Consider the following 7,847-nt stretch of genomic DNA (forward strand, 5'->3'; position numbering starts at 1 on the left):
GGCTTTAACCCACTGAGCCACCCAGGCGCCCTATGAGTGTTACTTTCATCACTGGGAACAAAGGAGTGAAGGAGAAAGGGAGTGAGGAAAGAAGAAAGAGATTTGAAAGAGAGAAGACTATACAAAGAGAGGGAGAGAGAGAGAAAGAAAGAAAGGGAAGAGAGAGAGAGGGAAAGAGAGAAGGAAGGAAGAGGAGCTCCCTCCACCCTCGCCCTGAATCAGATCCAGGGAATCTCATCTATGTCCCTTACCCCGCAGGAGCAATCGGAGCCCTAGGAAGAACAGAGAACAGCAGCTGTCCACCTTCTTCGGTGTATTATTCACCATGCATTATTTTATTTCAATTTGTCAGAGTTGAAAGGGCTCAGGATAAAAATATACATAATAACTTTTGGCCATTTAAAATATGAAACAACGAACAACTTTAGGGAGACTAGGGGCAAGAGGCAAGGGAAGGGGAGGGGAGGGAAACAGGTAAAATGAACTCATTGAGCAAGAAAGAAACAGCAGGTTCAAGGAAATAGCAATACACACCAGTTTGCTTAAAAACCGAGGAGGTCACTTACTCCTTGTTTAAGCTCTGAAACCTTGTTCCCTAGAGGCTGGGCCAGAAAGGTAAATGGAGGAGAAGACTCAGGCTCCCTGTTTCCTTCAGAATTGCTCAAGTCCCAGCCCTTTGTTCAGGATCTACATGGAGCTTACCGTCCACAGGAGCCTCCCTGCCCTCTGCCCCACTGCTCTGCCTTCAGTGACACTTCTGCATTCCTCCTGCTTTTCTGTCCTCAATTTTATTTTGCATACGTTAACTATTGTCACTCTGGACCTGTGAGCATGTTGGCCACGTGCGCTTATCAATCTGAAAGCTCTTTGAGGACAAGGAGGCCTCTGTCCTGGTTCTCTACCCCTTTCAGTGTGTAGGTACTGCCTGGTCCACAGAGTGTGCAGTGACCTTCCCATGCCCTTGCTCTTCCACAGTGACATTACCAGAAGCCAGAAGGACCACGGTTAGCAGACTGACCACACAGGCACGGCTGTCTAATTCTAGCCAAGGGCATGGGGGAAAGGACAGAGCCCAGGAACCTGGGGCCTCTTCTCTGAGAGGCACAGGGCTAATAATAGGAGGAGAGATTAGGGAGGGATTTGAACTGCATTGTTATCTCATAGGAATGGCTTCTGAGAGCCTTTTTTCCAGGCTCTTCCAAGAGTGTGACACCCCCTCCTCTGCCCTCTGTCTCTGAAGGAGTGCTTACTGTCTCTCAGCGCTTTTTTCTCTCCTCTTTCCATCTGCTCTTCTCTATTAACCTCCACCCATTCCTTCCCCATCCTGTCTGTCCAGCCCTGGTCCTCTCCAGCCCATTCTCAGTCCTCATGCCTTTTCTGTCTCCTGCATCTACATTCCCTACTTCTCTGCCTTGATCTGCTTCCTGCCACCACTCCCACAAGTCCTTCATGCATATCCTGCTTGCCCACTTCTGCGTCCCTCCTGGGCTCCCCGCTCCACCCTCTCTCCTCCTCCCAGGCTCCCCACGGTCTTCAGCTTCAGGCACCAGACTTGTTTTCTAAGCTGGTGGCCTTTGTCCCCCTTTCCTAATGCATGCTGAACCAGGTTCTCCTTCTGCCTCTGTCCCTTTGCTATGCCCTCCCTCAGAGCTAAGCTGGACAGGCACAGGTGACAGAGACTGGGGTGGGCTGATAGCCTCCACTCCCCTAACAACTAGAAATCACCACCACCAGGCACCAGGCATTGGGACACCTCTGAGAACAAGACTCAGGCCGTGCAGGCCACAGGAGACACCACCTCGAGCCCAGCCACAGCTATTCTTAGGAACCCAGTACCACACAAGGGCCTTTTGCTTTGTTTCACACATCCCCCGCAGGGCTGCTCTTGGCAGCCAAACTGTAATCTCAGAGACAAGGGGCCCAGGCATGGGGAGGCCAGGCTGGAAACTATGCCCCCTGCTCTGATTTCTCTGAGCCATGAGACTCTGCCCTTGGGGCAAGGTCGCCTCCCCCCAGGACACACAGCCACACAGCTCTGCCTCTCTCTCTGCATTCTTGGCCTATTCACTCCCCAGCTGAACCTGAGCTCTGCCAGCCCCTCCCCCTCTGGGGTGCCTCCTGGCCTGCCCCTCTCACTCAGGCTCCCAAAGGACCCTTCTCTGGCTTTTCCCCACTCCCAACAAACTAACTACCTCACCATCTTGCTCTCCCTACCCCACTCTTCCTGCTCAGAATGGCTCAGGCTGTTTTGATCTAGTAAATCCAAAGCCCTTTGATGAAGGCCCTTTGTTCCTTCCTGCTGGTGGGGCAGCTAAGACCCCAGCTCAGGTGCTTCCAGGGTGGAAGAGCCTGACCAGCTCTCAGCCGCCAGTCTGGTCCCTGGTTCCGAGGTGACCTGACAATCAGGCTGCCTGCTGCCCCTGAAAAACTCCCTTGGGAGAAAATATCAGCCAGCTCCCCATGCTCCTCCTGGGGAAGAGGAAGTCGCTTACCCCTTGCCCCCAGGGCTGGAAGGTTCCAAGTAATGTGTGCATCCCTTTGCTCACTTGCCCCAAGTGATGCCCCAAGCTCTGCTCTGAGCTCCTGGGAAGTGTGTCTGGAAATGATGAGGAGTTGGCTGAGCCTTTCCCTTGCCAGCCCATCTTACAGCGGTGGGTACCCCAACCCTCCAGGTGTTCCCAAACCACCACTCAGGCTTCCAGAGAGAGAGGCAGGAATAGAAAACAGAACCAGAAAATGCAGAAGGGAATGGGGGACAAAATAAGGGCACCTCTTATCACCCCCTCTTCATGAGGTCGGGATTGCCTGATCTTAAAAACACAGCAAACCATGTCACTTGACCCTCTTCCCTCCTAGCTGCTGCCTAATCTTTTTTACTTCACTGCCAAGCTCCTCAAATGCATGGTGGCCACCCACTGCCTCCACTGCCTGGCCACTCACCTTGTCCTAACACCTCCCTGCAGCCTGGCTCTGCCCTTTGACTCTACAAGGACCTTGCTCCAACGTCACCCAAGTTCCTCCACTCTGTCTCCCCGCCACTGAGCCTTTCTTTGGCATCTGACGCTGTGGTCACCTGCTCCTCTTGAAACACTTCTTCTGGTTTCTAGGAAACTGCCCTTTCCCCGTGCTCCTTGACTCTCAGAGCGCCTTCTCCCTTCTCTGTGAGCTTCTCTTCCTTCTCCCGTCTTTGCACCATGAGTATCTCCTGGGGCTTTTCCTCTTGTCTCCAACCTCCAACCCCCCCAACCCCAGGCAGTAGGTCTCAGGCACCAGCCCCCCCGCCCCCGAGTCCCACCATTCCAACTTCCTCCAGGGGTGCAAACTGTCTTCCATCAGCTGCCTCACTTGTACTTCCATGCCCCACACCAAACACTTTGTCCTTCCTCCTGTCTGCTGAAGAGCTTGTCCCCATTGCTTCTACTCCCATCCTTGCCAACATGGTGCGGTCATGAGTCTTCCTTCCTTGTGTCCTGTGTCCAGCCTCTCAGTGAGGCATTTCTTTTTTCCTTAGAAACCCTTCCAGCCTTGCCCCTTCCACTTCACATTGGCTGGCCCTGCCCTCCTCCCAACCTGGATTGCTACTCTGCCTTCCTCTGAGTCTCCCTGTCTCTAGCTTCTCTTCTCCCTCAAAGCACCCAATAATCCCCCCACTTGGCCCCTTCAATTCTACCATCATGATGACACAGTTACTGTCCGAGGTTTAGAGCTTTAGTCATTTTCATTGCCTCCAGGATATTGTCCATTTTGCTGGTTTGGGAAACATAGCAGCATGGGTAAAAAGTACCTTGGAGCCAGACAGACCTGGGTTTGAATCCTAGTGCCACAATTGCTGCTTGAGCTTCAGCAAACATCTTGACCTCTCTGAACCCTGTTGTTCAACCATAAAATGCAGTTTAATTGGCAAGTGAGTGTAAGGCTTTGTAAGGGCTGGCACAGGGAGGCCTTCTACACACAAACAGCCATCTCCCCTCTTCTACAGTGTGGGCCCACCTAAAGATCCAGACTCCCCAGAGTCTGACCAGGCCTATGTCATCTGAGTCTTCACAACTTTGCCATGCCATTTGCCTGCCATGCTTTTGGTCATGCTCTGATTTTTTTTTTTTAAGATTTAATTTATTTATTTGACAGAGGGAGATCACAAGTAGGCAGAGAAGCAGGCAGAGAGAGAGGAGGAAGAAGGCTCCCTGCTGAGCAGAAAGCCCCATGTGGGGCTCGATCCCAGGACTCTGGGATCATGACCTGAACCGAAGGCAGAGGCTTTAACCCATGCTCTGATTCTTAACCACATCCCCATTCCCAGGGCTTCTCAAAGCCCTACCCTCCCTTCAAGCCACTGTTTCAGGCCCCCACCCAGAAAGCTTTGAGGGTTCCAACTCATGCTGAATAAAAGCTTCTTTGCCCTTAGGTTGTTCCGTATCTGGGCTACACCTTGTAGCCCTGGACCATTCTCCCTTGGTTTCCAGTATGTTACCTGTGGCTTCCCGAGCTGATGGCAATGCCTGTGAGTCAGACACCACATATCCTTCTGGAGTCTCCACCGAACTGGGCCTGCAGCAAAGCATCTGATTAATGGGATTAATACTGAATGGGACCCAGCTAGGGGGAAGCAAGGGTGAGGTAGGCTGAAGCTGGGAGGGAGGCACTCCCGGCAAGTTCACAAACACCAGTGCTCCCTCTTCAGACTGGCTCTAGGAGGTAGCTCAGACTTTGCATCATAGGCATGTGCAGAGACATATATATACACACACATGTGTGTGTATACATGCATAGGTGTGTGTGCACTCACATGCAATTTATAGTTGGAGGTAGAGGTGGGGAGATAGGTGATGGGCCAGGGAGGCCTGTTCAAGGAAGTGGGGCTTCTGAGAGAAAGAATGAAGCAGAGAATCCCTTCTCCCCGTGGGGAGGCGGGCAGGTGATTACTCAGCCTGTGGGCCCTCATTGATCAGTTATCACCTGCTCCTTGTAAACCACAGGGGCTGTTCATATCTTGGGCTGATACAGGCATGGCGGCTACAGGATACTGCGCCGGGGATGCCTGCGGCCAGAGCAGAGGTCCTAAGTGCTTGTTCTGGGTCCCCAGCTGGGGCCTCGCAGAGAGAGGGCAGTGCAAGACTCCAGCTCTAGACACCAAAGTGTCCAGCAGGCAACTCTGGGATGTTGCTTCTCAGTTTGTCCAGATATTTTCACATCACAATACCTGGCCACTCTCCTTCCAGAAGTTTCTAGCCCCTTGGTACCCTAAGTCCGGCTCCAGCTCAACGGTGATTAGGACTACTGAAGGAACCCAGGTCAGCTCCATCTCTGAGGGTCTCCATTTAATCCACCTCCCCTCCACAGTCCAGCTCCTGGATCCTAGAGCCAGCCCAGCTCCACCCGGCAGTTCCTCCCAGAATCTTTAACACCCTCAGCCAGGACACACACAAAACAATCTAGCTGACAGTTGGCTCGAATGACCAATCAGCCTCCACCTGGGGACCTCTGCTCCCATCAGGTGTCCTTGACAGATACCACCGTTGAGCCTGAGTGACTCCTGGTGGGCCTCGAGTACTGGCCTGCCATGAGGGCAAGTCCATGGGCAACAGTCAGGCACAGCTGTGTCTCCTGGCTTTAAGGCTAGACTGCAGGCCTGAACTGAGCCTAGGACAGCCTGAACACTTGGCCTCCCTTTTGTTGAGAGGTACTCCTGCAAACACTCCCTGGAGGCCAGACCCACCTTCCTGAAGACCCTAACCTAAACTGGGCCAGCCCCAGCCACAGCCCCAACCCTCCCCCCTCTTTCCTTTCCAGCTGCCCACTGTCTATCAGAAAGCAGAGACTCTGAAGTGGAGAGTGGGGGCAGGGTGCAGAGGGGTACAAAAGATTTTGGAGCTAGCAGGAAGACAAAAGAATGACAAGAAGCAACAGCTGAGCTGTCCGTAAAGGGAAACCTGAGACAGGCACAAAGCCCAGGTCCTAATCCCAGGCTCGTGTGGAGCCAGGGTAGGGGTCCCCCCAAGGTCAAGGATTCCAGGGGTGGGCAGAGAGGAGTGATCAGCCCAGCGGATAAGGTGGACTTCTCCCATGTGCTCAGAAAAACTGGTGCTTCATTCCTCTCCCGGGGCCAAGCCCCCTGCCTCTTCCTACCCCACATTTGCTCCCATTTCTGGGTTTGGGGGCCCCTTTCTGAGTTCCCTCTTTCCATACAGAGGTCCACTCTAACTTGCCCTAGCACACCCCCTCCTTCCCCATTCCTGGTAGTAATTTTAGCAACTTTTTCTCTGAACTCCTGATGGCATGTCACAGCAAATGGCCCCTGTTTGGGCCTGACACTTGATCAGGGTGGTGACAGAGCCCAGACAAAGCAGGCACCATGCCGGGGAGGGGAGGGCAGCGCAGGGGAGAGAGATCACCTTCCTTTCTCTCCAGGCCTTATTTGGTCTACCTTGGTGAAGTTGCCCTCCCCCCAGCCCCTCTTTATTTATAGCATTGTGCTCTGCTCTCCTTTGTCTTGTCCGCTCTCACTCTGCAGTACACACTGCAGGATCCCCACCCACCCCCGCATGGTGGGGCCCTGGCCCCTCACTCTCCTCGCCAGGAATGTGCCTGTAAGCAAAGGCCCTGAGTGGAGGCCCAGATTCCACTTCTACAAACATTCGAATAGAGCTGTCGGGAGGAAGGGTCTTTATTTTGGTCCCTCTTCGATCCTTATTGACTAGAACAATCCCACATTAGTAGGTGCTCAATAAATACTTGGGGAATGAAGGGATCAGCAAAGCTGCTTGGTCTTCAGACAGTCGCTAGTGGAAGGAAAAGACTCCTGACAGAGCCAAGGGCCGGTGCGGGAGAGCTGGGGAGTGAGTGGGGGTCTTTAAGGCTGTCAGACCCTCCAGTCTGTCTCCAGATCCTGGGGCTATGAGGCAAAGAGCTTAGCAGCAGGGCGGTAAGATCCAGCCTGCTGTGGAGTCATGGGCCTCGGTAAGACTGTAACTCCAATAGGTCAGGGCCCCCCAAATGCAGAGGAAGGAAACATAGTTCAATGGATCTCCTAAATGTAAGAAAGGCTTTCCAACTTCACGGCCAAGGAGACTGGCCCTGGGTGAAGACCCCAACTAGAAAAGGGCTTGGCATCCTTTGTGCCTATCAGTCACTGGCATCTGCACCTGAGCCCTGGGAAACCAGGCGGGGGTGGCTGCTTTGGGCTCAGGAAGCTGCAAGGGGAGGCTAAAAAGAGGGTTTTACCCTTTGTCACCAAACCCTGAAGTCTCTACTAGTGGGCTTAGTTCCTCAGCCTCTGGGAGGGTCTGCTCTGGGCCCACAGAGCTTGTCCTGCTGGTCGGTTGTCAGCAGCCCCTGTGGTTGGGGATCAACCCTCCACTCGCCTGCACCCTTCCCCCCAACCCATGGCTGCTCAAGGCCCTCATACTGTGCCTGGGTTACCAAGCAGCACCCCATCTCCCCTGGGCCCCCCACCTGGATTCATCCTTCTCTGCTGTGCCTACCCCCCTGTTCAAAATGTACCTGTTCTGCCTGCCCCATCCCCCAGGCCTGCGCTCTCGCTCTCATTCCAAGCTGACAGCTAATCAGATGGATTAATCCGCATGCGCTGCAGAGCAGCGCTGGGAAGGAGGGGATTTCAAAGCAAAGCGCTCAGTGGTTGCTTGGACACAGAGCCAGTGAAGCTTGCACATGCGGTAGGTAGAAGAGGGTGGCATTAGCTACGTTCTGTGCTCATGGGGTGAGCTCTAGCCCCCTTTCCTCACCTCCTTGGTGGCTGTTTCTAAGGCCGGCAGGAAAGGGGGACATTTTTCCATTTCTCCTGCCCCAGTTGCCAGGACTCCAGTCTCCCCGGGTCTGGGGAGAGGCTG

The sequence above is a fragment of the Lontra canadensis genome, unplaced genomic scaffold (genome assembly GCF_010015895.1).
Source record: "Lontra canadensis isolate GAN:19392208 unplaced genomic scaffold, GSC_riverotter_1.0 scaffold12, whole genome shotgun sequence".
Lineage (NCBI taxonomy): Eukaryota > Metazoa > Chordata > Mammalia > Carnivora > Mustelidae > Lontra > Lontra canadensis.